The 8,261-nt window shown below is 34.6% G+C and overlaps 1 pseudogene; it reads left to right on the forward strand.

Moving 5' to 3' along the window:
* Nucleotides 1–7,407, forward strand: part of LOC132162253 (uncharacterized) — a 40,460-nt pseudogene extending 33,053 nt beyond the window's left edge.
* The last annotated feature ends 854 nt before the right edge of the window (nt 7,408–8,261 follow it).

The following is an 8,261-nucleotide window of genomic DNA, read 5'->3' on the forward strand; positions in this document are numbered from 1 at the left end:
CTTGTGGCAAATACAAGTCAAGGACATCCAATCTGGGCTACACAAAATATTGAGAGGAGCAGGCTCGGCAGATTGCTCCAAAAACGCTAATAGTGTTTCTCTCGCTGCAGTGAGAGATGATTATGATGATGTTCTTTGATAAGGGCATGTACATCCTCTGGCATGACCGCTAAAAATGTCAGGATAATGGATGTGTTCTATTAGCGGGTCCACATTTGCATACGAGACATTGGTTTGGTTTTTTGATGTTGGGTATGTGGTGGAAAAGGGTGTCGATGGCTGATGAACTTCCGGGGGAACCAAACATGGAAGTTGCACCATATTTTTCAGCAGGATTTTTTCGACATGTGCCGAAAATGAAAATTCTTGGAATGGTTTAGTTCTAAGTGCATGTGCTCTTTATGGTGGAGCATGATAATTCTTATGGAATTATTACTGTTGGTGTAGACAGTGTTTTGCAAGACATCCCAGGACGTGGGGATGGGCATCCGTCAAGATGCGGACCTGAGGTCTCAGGTGGAGGTTGTCAAATTTTCGCCAAGGTGGAGATTGTTGATAATGGCTCAAATTGTCAACAAGTGTGAAGATAATTGCTGAAAAATATCAATATTCAAGTTGTGGGCTCAAGTCATATTTATCTATAAGAGGATAAGGTTAGTTTTAAAAGGAGTCCAAGAACAACTGGAATTTGATTTTTTGGAGAAAACGTGTGTGGATAAACATGTGGGTTGCAATGCTTATCTTCATCATGAAAAGACTTTGTATTCATGATGGTTTCGTTTTCCCAGTAGCAATTGGATTAAAATTGTTCTCCTATTTTTCGTGATTAGCCACTATAAAAGGACATGCAATCCTTGGTTAAGTGGGGATCCGGAAAATCCAAATTGGTGAGAACACTTTGTGACTTTTCTTTACTGGGTATTTGAGATGGACAGTTGAGTGAGGTGCACAAGGGGTTAAGGGCTTGGGTTTGGAATATTAAACTTGAGCGGTTCAAGCTTGTACTATTATACTCAATATTTCTCAATAGTAAAGAAGGAGACCGGATTACGCCCCGTGGACGTAGGCATATTGCCGAACCACGTAAACTCTTTGTGTATGTGTGTGATTGATGTGTGTTCTCGTGCGTTTTCTTTTCAAACTTGTCTTTCGCATAAAGGGCTGGTGGGAAATTGGTAACCAATTAATTATCAATTTTCCCAACACAAACACCCCTGTGAATCTGTGATTTTGATCTTCGACACACATACAGACAAATTTTGCCCTCAAATCTCAAGTGAAAAAGGAAAATTGGCCCTTCTTAGGACGGTAATAACCATGATGGGATGGATGCATCCAGAGAATATATATATATATATATATATATATATATATATATATATATATATATAGGCTCAAGTTGAGTGAGTACCGGGTCTAACTTGGGTCTTAGGCCTACACGGCTCGAAGTAAATTAATATTTTAGTACAGAAAGTAGTGTGTTTGCCAGTGTGGTCCGGATCTATGAGGTAAGGTATGACATACGAGTCTTGTATATTGAACGAGTAAAAGATATAAAGTCCTGGGGAACCATTGCTGATGGTGACCAGAAAGAAGAGATATTTAAAAGGAAGACAGTAAAATAACAAACTAAAAAATAAAAATAAAAAAAAAAAGAAAAAAAGAAAAAAGAAAAAAGGTATTAACGTTGAAATTGAGAAAGTGTGAGACTATGAGAGAGTAAGAGCCTGTTTGAGATTGTGTTAAAAAATAAATAAATAAATTAAAAAAAAGGCTTGAAAGAGCTTTTTAGAAAAATAAAATCTCATTTTTAAGCTTCTTGCCAAACTGATGTCTTTTTGCTTTTGCGCAACTTTTCAAGTACTAAAAGAATTTTTGAAGTTCCCTAATGTTAAATTACACTCAAAGTATTTCATTCAAACACACACAAAGTATTTACAATGACACACGAATGTCTAATTTAGGCTTAAGTTTGTTTGGGTTATATATAATAAGCAAAGACCAGTTGGTAAGAATTTTTGGTTTTTAAATGGATAAAAATTTCCTACATACCAGGTTGTAGGATTTCTTATAACTCACTCTCCAAAAAAGTGACATATCTCTTACCATGTGAAAATAACTTGTTCTTTTAATAGCGTTAATAACCAAGTATATGCTTTTCACATGCTTAAATGACACTTTACTTTTTAGATGATGGATCGTAGGAATTCTTTAATTTTTGTTCCAATAAATATGAGGATGGCACCATTTTTGTTACTATTATAATCGAAAAGCCTAAGAGAATTGTGTTCCAGTTGAAAACCAAAAAGTCCAAGCTATTGGAAAATCGGGCTTGAGAGCTAGGTAAGGCTACAAAAATGGTTTTGCTCAAGCATTCTAAGTAGGGCCATAAATTAGTATGTTCGAAAACTTGCTTGATATATTTGTGATTGTAGAAATTCGCCCGATTATTAAGTGACACATATCCAACTTGCTCAACAAAACTCAATTAAGGCTTGTGAGCCTAACTCATATAAAGTTTGACCCAACTTGCTCTCCCAACTAGATTAAGGCTAACGAGCTTAGCTCCTATAAACAAACATGTTTATATATGTGTATAAACATATAAGAACTTAGTATTAACTAACATATTAAGTTATTAACTAGTTGGTTAATATATACTAAATAATACTAAGCAACTAACTAACTATGTAAGCATAGTTTAAGTAGTTAACTATAGTCTATAGGTCACTTTGATTAAAAAAAAGAAAGAAGTTACTTAGTTACTAACTATTCTAAGTAAATATAATATTACATATTAATTATAATACTTTGATAATATTATTACTATGAATTTATGTATTATATATATATATATATATATATATAACATGTTAACTAGTTAGTTCATAAACTAACATATATAGTAAGTTATTAATAGTTAGTATATAACAATATAACTAGGGTAAATATATTATAAGTCACTGGGTCAATGCGCCAAAATTAAATTCTCCCTAAGTTATTTTTTTATTTTATTTTATTTTTTTACGAAAATTTAACATCTAATTGATATGACTACTTCCTATACATATGAATTTCATTGGAATTGAGAAAAATATATGAAAAAGTCAATTATTTTTTTATTAAATTAGTATTAATTTTGATTTGGTTTTGGAAATTGTGTTTGCAAGGGTCGTGTTAAAAGAAAATGGTAAATAATGTAGCGGGGAATGTTAAATACTAGTAGTCTTCTTCTTTTTTTTTTTGTTTTTGTTTTTTTTAATGTAGTTTTGTGCTTCAGATTCCATTTTGGGTCCTTAATTTTTGTTATAATTTTTATAATACTTATTACTTCTATTCTACAAATAGTTTTTTTCAATGTTATAATGCGAAAATATGGTTGAATAAAAAAAAATAAAAATCTATTTGACTGGACTTCTTCCTATATCTTATGGTTAGGTTTTTGTTTATGCTCGAGTTAAGAAGTGCGTGAAGAGAAGGAAATTAGTTAGTAATTACAAATAATTTCTTAAAGACCTTATAAGTAAATTAAAAAAAGCAAACCGCCTTACTGTCAAAATTTTTTAACTGCTGTTATATAAGTTGAAACACACCGTTTTAATGAAGCCTACATCAAACTATTTTTTGATCCTACATGTCCACTGTTGACACGTAGGATCAAAACTCACTAGCCAAAACTGTGAGTTTTGGCTAACTTGGTGGTTTTATTATTTAAACCCCCAAATTTTTTTCCTCCTTCCCCGATTCAACGACAAAGGATGAAACCCATGCAGCCCACAGAGCTCCCCCAACGCACCCAGAACCCACTGGCGGTTCATTAGTCCAACGTCGTCACAACCTTTCCGGCGTCACTCCGTCACAGGTAAGAAGCCCGAGATTGGTGATAGGGTTCCATTGATTCATTTTTTTTTATTATTTTTTTAATTCAAAAATTTTTAGAAAAAACGAAGGTATTTTCTGGAATTTTTTGTGGGTTTTGTTGGTAATACAAGTTATGTAAGACTATTATGTTTATTGATGAAAGCTTTTTGTTGTATTGGAAGCTTTATTGTTGAAACCCCCATCCCCAAGCTTTTTGTCAAATCTGTGTTGGATTTATATATAGTCCTTTGACAATTGGTTGTATTGGAATCTTATATATAATTTATTGCATTTTATATATACTTTATTGCTAAGGATTGGCGGTGGATGTCATAATGGAATTTTTTGGTTGTGGTTCTGGAACTTTTTGGTTGTGGTCCATATTGGTTGTGGTCCTAGAATGAGACAAGTCAGCGATACTTTATTCCATTATTAATTGTGAACTTTTTTAGGCTTAGTGACTTTGTCCATAATAGGCAGAAGGTATGAGTGGACTAACTTGTCCTTTGACAATTGGTTGTGGGTCATAGAGAGGGTTGTGTATAATTACAAAAAGAAGGGGTGGTAGTTTGGTATTTATGGCACATGGGTTGGGTGATTGTCCATTATTTATCACGTTTCAATGCACATAGAGAAAACATATACATGCAAACTTTCATGCAGTTTTGAAAATATATAATGCACATGGAGTGCACCAACTCCGCTCTCTCCGGCCGAGTATTGCTTTGATAATATTAGTCATAATATGACTTTTATTGTGATTCAAATTTCATATTGGTAATTTTGTGGCAGATAACTTGGTCTTTTCTTCTTCTTCTTCTTTTTTTTTTTTTTGAAATATTGTTGGAGAATTTAACTCCCAAGTGAAAGGAGTTAATGTAATAATCGGGGCAACTTTTATTATTATTATTATTATTATTATTATTATTATTATTATTATTATTTTATGAAAGATAGACATAAAAGAGCATGCATTTTGTCCGCAGGTTTTTTTGTTCTCTGATACCATTAAATTCATTCTAGAAATTTTTTTTTCTTACACTCTTTCATATGCTCACAGATATGGTTGTCAATATTGTAATACCTTGATCCCATATTGGGAAGATGAGAAGAAGCCCTCATAGAGTGGGTGGTTTATAATGATAGTCATGGGTGCTAAGTCCGACATTGCCTAGTTACTAGGTGAAACTGGGCTTCATAATGAATTCTTGGGAAGTTCCAAATTGACTAGTTTTTTTTTGGTGATAGCGCAGATGTGGTTAGCACCTTTCCCTAGGTCGTTACAAATATAAACATCCACGATGGTGGGATAATGCACCATACCCCATTTATGTACGTTGGTGATGACATCCATCAAGTAAATGGGTATGATGTTGACTATTTGAGTGTTTGGAAAGTTAAAGAGCTGGTTCGTGATTTATGATACTTGAATGACTTTAACTGTTGGTATAATGTCGGTGACAATCATGATCGAGTGATACATTTGAATAGTGATACAGACGTTGTAGATTTTTTTAAACATTGTTGATAGTTACAAATCAGAAGTTGTTCATTTATATGTTGAACATATGGTAGACGATGCTGTAATGATAGAGGAGTATTTTTTTTCTTGAAGCTCGTGAAGCATAAGATGGAGAAGGGGGTGGTGGGGTGGATGAAATACCTAGGGCTACCTGCGAAGATTGAGATGGAGAACGACAAGATGGAGAGTATGAAAATTCTTAATCAAGAAATTGTAAAAGCCCATAGGTTAAAACTAGGGCTGACCGTACGGCTACACCATCCAAGAAAAGGACCTCCACTGACTATGCATCTCCAAGCGGGCAACCGACCACCAGCCGAGGAGATACACGTGATTCTATTCTTTTCATTTTATTTATGTTTAGTTTATTCTTTTAAATTGAGATTAGGTTAATCAATACAATTTGTTCTAATTCTTTTGATTTTTTTCAGGAAGAGGAAGGAAAGCAACTGCTGTTAGGACTCAAACCAAGCAAAGGACCTCTACCGGAAGTGCATCTCCAAGCGAGCAAGAAAGCAAGCAACCGACCACCAGTAGAGGAGATTACATTCTATTCTTTTAATGTAATTGATGTTTACTTTATTCTTTTAAATTCAAAATGCTTAGTGAATACAATATATATATATAAATTTGTTTTTTTTTTTTTTTTAGGAAAAAAAAATTACCTCCACCTACTGTGCATCTCCAAGCGAGCAACCGACCACCAGCCGAGGAGGTACACATGATTCTATTATTTTCATTTTATTTATGTTTAGTTTATTCTTTTAAATTGAGATTAGGTTAATCAATACAATTTGTTTTAATTATTTTAATTTTTTTTTTTCTGGAAGAGGAAGGAAAGCAACTGCTGTTAGGACTCCAACCAAGCAAAGGACCTCTATCAGAAGTGCATCTGCAAGCAAGCAAGCAACCGACCACAGTAGAGGAGGTGACATTCTATTCTTTTAATGTAATTGATGGTTAGTTTATTCTTTTAAATTGAGAATGCTTAGTGTATATATATATAATCTTATTTTTCAAGAAGATGAAGGAAAGCAACTTCTGGTAGGACTTCAGCCAAGCATAGGACCTCCACCACAAGTGCATCTCCAAGCGAGCAAGCAAGCAAACAAAAAACATAGACCGACGAAACAACTCAAAGCAAGCAAGTAGCCAAGTGAAGGACCTCCACAATGGAAGATACACTTGATTATATGTTTTTTTTATTATTATTATTTTTTCGGTTTTGGTAGCAATAGTTACACACACACACACACACACACGCACACACACACACACACACACACACACACACACATATATATATATATATATATATATATATATATATATATATATATATATATATATATATATATATATATATTATGTTTGTTGTTGTTCATTTGTGAATTCTGGTAGTTGTTATCCTTTTGTTCTTTTTTACTTTTCAGTAAGAAGAAAAACGAAGAAAAACATAGAATGCTTAACCTATTTTGCAAGATGAAGAGGACAATGCTAATGTCGGTATAGGGGAAAATGTTAATGTTGGTGTGTACACCGTGCCCGAAACAGGTACAAAAAACACAAGGTGTGGTAGGCCATGGAAGACCAAAGTGATTCAGGATATTGACGAAGTCATCAAGGAGCTATTGAGTGCCTTCGAAATAAATGATGGCGAGAATGAATACCTATTCTATGATATTGATGAGGTCAATAAAGAAAAGGCTGGAACGGTGTACTGGTGGGACAAGGTTGACTGTAACATAAGTGAGACGGGAGACGAGATTGGGAATCAAGAATCTGATGATTTAGGTGATGGTCTTGCAAGTTTGCAAGGCAGTGATTCTAACGATGTTGGAAAGAAGAAGCAGTATAGGCAGTTCAATGAGAAACATGACTTGAAAATTCGAATAACGTTTGAAGTTGGGGATCAGTTTGCAGATACATACTCCTTCAAGCGGGCACTAAAGACTTATACTGTGCAGAAAGGGTTCGATTACCATTACAAGCACAATGACATGGAGGATTCATGCCTCTATTGATGCTAAGAGGATTTGTATACAAATTAAAACTTTCTACCCGATTCATATTTGTGGTAATCAGTACAAAAACACTAGATGCGATGTTAAGTATCTTGTTAATACTTATAAGAAGGACTTCAAAGATGATCTCACATGGACACCGTATGCATTGCAATAGAGGGTGAAGAGAGACCTTTACATTGATGTTTCCATTGCTCGTTGCTATAGAGCGAAGAAGGAGGCATTGCATCAACTTTTTGGTTGCCATTCTAAACAATATCGCCTCACAAGGAGATACGCGTCAGCAATACTTAGCACCAACCCTGGTAATAGTGCTTACGTATAGAGAGATGGAGCATTCTTCCCAATGATGTATATTTACCTTGATGCGTGCAAGAAGGGGTTTAAGTATGGTTGTCGGCCCATAATTTGTTTAAATGCTTGTTATCTGAAGGGAGAATATGGAAGGCAATTGTTGTGTGCTATAGGCAAGCATGGCAACGACGACATGTTTCCCATTGCATTTGCTGTGGCCGAGGCAAAGACAAAAGAGTCATGGCAGTGGTTTATTAACATTTTAGTAGATGACTTATGCGGGGTAGAAGGAGAATTTGGTTGGATTATTTCTGACAGGCATAAGGTATTTGGTGTAATAAACTACTTATATTCTTACATATAATTCAATGCATAAATGTATGTGTGTAGGGGCTTGGAACTGTAGTTGATGTTATGTTGCCACATTCTGAGCATCGCTTTTGTGTTTGGCACTTACATGCGAACTTCAAAGCGAAAGGCTACACGAGGAAAGCTTTTAAGGATGAGTTGTGGGGGGCTGCACGAGCAGCCAATATTTATGCCTTTGACCACCACATGCA

Source organism: Corylus avellana, chromosome 10 (genome assembly GCF_965113065.1).
Source record: "Corylus avellana chromosome 10, dhCorAvel1.hap1.2, whole genome shotgun sequence".
NCBI lineage: Eukaryota > Viridiplantae > Streptophyta > Magnoliopsida > Fagales > Betulaceae > Corylus > Corylus avellana.